We start from the raw sequence: 3,305 nt of genomic DNA on the forward strand, positions 1-3,305 counted from the left end.
CAACACTAATAAAAATGGTTGCACGTAAGGGGTAGAGGTGGTGGGGGTGCATCTGGTGGGAGCCTTAGGGGGAAAATAGAATAAAAATAAAGTGATGCTGGGATGCCTGGGTGGCTCAGTCGATTAAGCATCTGCCTTAGGTTCAGGTCATGATCCCAGGGTCCTGGAATCAAGTCCCCACATGCTTCCTTCCCCCTCCCCCTCTGCCTGCTGCTCCCCCTGCTTGTGCTCTCTGTCAAATAAATAAAATCCTAAATAAAAATAAAGAGATAGCCATAATAGTAGTAAAAGAAAAACAAAACAAAACAAAAATCGATGACAATAGAAATCTGCCAAGCTTGACCACTGTTCTGGGACCGGACATTAGATCCTGGATGCTGGGCTGGGTGGGCCTCAAGTTCTCTATAACAGGGCCACATTGTAGACGGGGCTAAGGGTTTCTGGCAGCCTGCCCCTCTCCAGGGCTCCTCCAGAAGATGAAGACAGAAAGAAAATGACTTTGACCTACTTTCAGGTTTATGTGACCTTGCCCTCCAAGGTTAGAAGTAGGGGTGGGTTGTGGATCCCAGACAGCAAGGATGAAGGGCCTAGTAGGTGACCGCGGGCCTCTCTGCACCCAGGCATCCCTGTGGGATATGGCTCAGAAGGAGACAGAGCTCCTCGTGTCCTTTCTCCAGCACTGCTTGTTCCACGGAAATGAAGCCGTGGCCCTCAGAAGGCACGTGGCCTGGCTGGATCCAGCCGTCCTGACACATGAGGTCTTCCAGGCCCAAGCGCTGCCCGGAGGATAAACTTGGCCTCTGTTCATCTGAGTTCAGGGAGGTCCTGTGCACAGATGTGTTTTCTCACAATCAGACTGGGAAGACCAGAACAACCCCAAAGTGATCTGTTTTTAGGAAAACTATTTCAATCTACAGATGTTAAAAAATTGAGAACAAGGGGTGCCTGGCCGGCTCAGTCAATAGAGGGTGTGACTCGATCTCAGGGATGTGAGTTCAAGCCCCACCATGGGTGTAGAGAGTGGTTAAAAAAATATTTATATGGAGAACAAGTATGAATCATCCAAAAAGGGGAAAAAAGAGCCATGTGCACCAGGAGTTCACAGCAAGTTTTCTCCAGGTTTTAGGTTTTAGGCTGCCCTCAGAGCCGCTTTGAGTGCACGTTTTCTTCAACATGGCCATTTTTAGAACAGGAAGTGGGGACACACCTAATTTTCCCAGATGCTGGCAGTTACAACAGACTTTTTTTTTTTTTTTTTTTTAGACAGAATGAGAGAGCACAAGCAGCAGAGGGGGGTGGGCAGAGGGAGAAGCAGACTCCCCTGCTGAGCTCCCAGGGCCCCAAGATCATGACCTGAGCTGAAGGCAGACACCCAACCCACAGAGCCACCCTGGCGCCCCTACAACGGACATTTCGACGGAAGGTGGCCCTGAAAAGTTTCTAGCAAGCGGAGTCTGGTGAATAGAAATGAATTATCTGCGGACTTGGGTTTTCGAGAACCACGGGCGTGTGATGTGTGGGATGGGTGACAAGCCCCTGCTGTTTGTGTCGTGTAGGAAGCGGCGGTGAGGGGGCGCAGGGGAAGGGACTGAGAGTTGCGGGGCGGAGACTCTCGGCATCCCAAAGTCCAGACTGGAGCCCTTCACTGGCTTCTGTCGGCCCCTGTGGCTCTGGGCCCTGCATGGCTGTGCCACGCTAGTGGCACCACGTCGGTGGCGGCCCCACCATGGCCTGTCTTACAGGAGTCTCACTCGGTGTTTGCTCTCTCCCTCCGGCCTTGCTGCTTCCTTCCCTGTACCTTAGGCTTTAAGCGGCCCTAATGGTATCGAGGTCGTTTTCTTCCATCCAACGCTGTGAAGGAGGGGGGTCTCCTCTTGGTTTCAGCTTGCGGGTGGGATGGTACCTTGTGGTGGTGTGTTACGGCCTTGCCATCGACTCTGAGAATGCCAGGAAACGTCTCAGAATGGGTTCTTCACGTTTCCTGAGCCGGAGCAGTCCTGGTGTCTGTCTGGCGGGACACATGGGTGGGAGTTAAAGTGGGTTCTGGTTCTGAGTGGACCTTCTGACCACAATGGACTCGAAGGGGCCCCACTGAGGCAGTTGAGGGGACAGGTATGGTATAAGCATGGGTGGAAGCGGCGGCAGAGCCATCTCCACAGTCCCAGTGAGTGGGCCATGCTTCCTTGAAGCCTCAGAGGCTCAGTGTGAAACCTGGGCAACGGGACCGCCACCTAGGAAGTGTGCAGTGTGCTGTGTGCAGCATACTTCAGAGGCTCCCAAGTCCCCACCAGGTGACCCAGTGGTCCTGGTGTCTGCGCAGCCACCCCCTCCCCCATTCCTTCCTCACAGAGTCCTGATGGGGTCCAGTTCTCTGCTCCTCTGAACAGCCTTGTGTTCATGGGAACACAGCCCCAGACCGGGGTACCTCAGCCAACCTTGGTCGCCCATCTCCTCGCTGGAGATTGGTTGAGCCACGAACACATGACATATTCTGGCCAATTGAGACCTGGCAGGAGGCCGGGGGCGGGGCAGCGGGACAGGTGCAAGGGTTCCCTCACTCCTACGGACACCAGGCAGCGGTGGCCCTTTTCCTGCATCTGGATACGACATGTGAGGGCCTGCGGCAGTCTTGCAAGGACGAGGAAGGCTAGTGGGCCCCAGGAGCCCGAAGCGCAAGGAATTTGGAACCACGGGAATGGCCGCATAGGCCCATTCTGCCTTTGGGCTCCTCCGTGCCCCAGCTCCCCTCTGGTTTGCTGCTGGACCATCGTAGCGGATCCAAGGATATGAAAGCTCCTTGAGTTTGCTTTCCAGAGCTCTGGGAATTTTGACCCAAGTCCACAGGAGTCCTTCGTATTTGGTGTACTCAGAGAAGAAGGATCCAGGCAGGAGAAGACCAAAGCCCACCAGCCGGCATCAGGGCGACGCGCTGGGCTGGGCAGGGCGGCCCCGGGGTGGCGCCCGGTTTGCCACCGCACCCAGTGGGTGGGGAGTTGCAGTGTTGGGGAAGGGGTCGCTGGGAGGTGACAAAGGGAAGAAAGAACTCTTAAAATCAGAATTTAAAAAAAAAAGAGCAGTGACAAAGAGATGATTTTTAACAAAGAAAGAACCACAGACACTAGGCTAGAACAGCAGAGACCAGCCCCTCGTTCCGTGCAGACTGTCAGCAAGGAAGCAAAAGGAGTCACGGCCACAAAAGGGAGGCGCCCGAGGAGAACTCCAGCGCCGAGCGAGAGAGGAAGGAAGGACAGTGAGTCACTCCCGCCATCACTAATGTCAGGCGTGCAAAAGGCCGCTGCTTCTTT

The sequence above is a fragment of the Martes martes genome (genome assembly GCF_963455335.1).
Source record: "Martes martes genome assembly, chromosome: 16".
NCBI classification, from domain to species: domain Eukaryota; kingdom Metazoa; phylum Chordata; class Mammalia; order Carnivora; family Mustelidae; genus Martes; species Martes martes.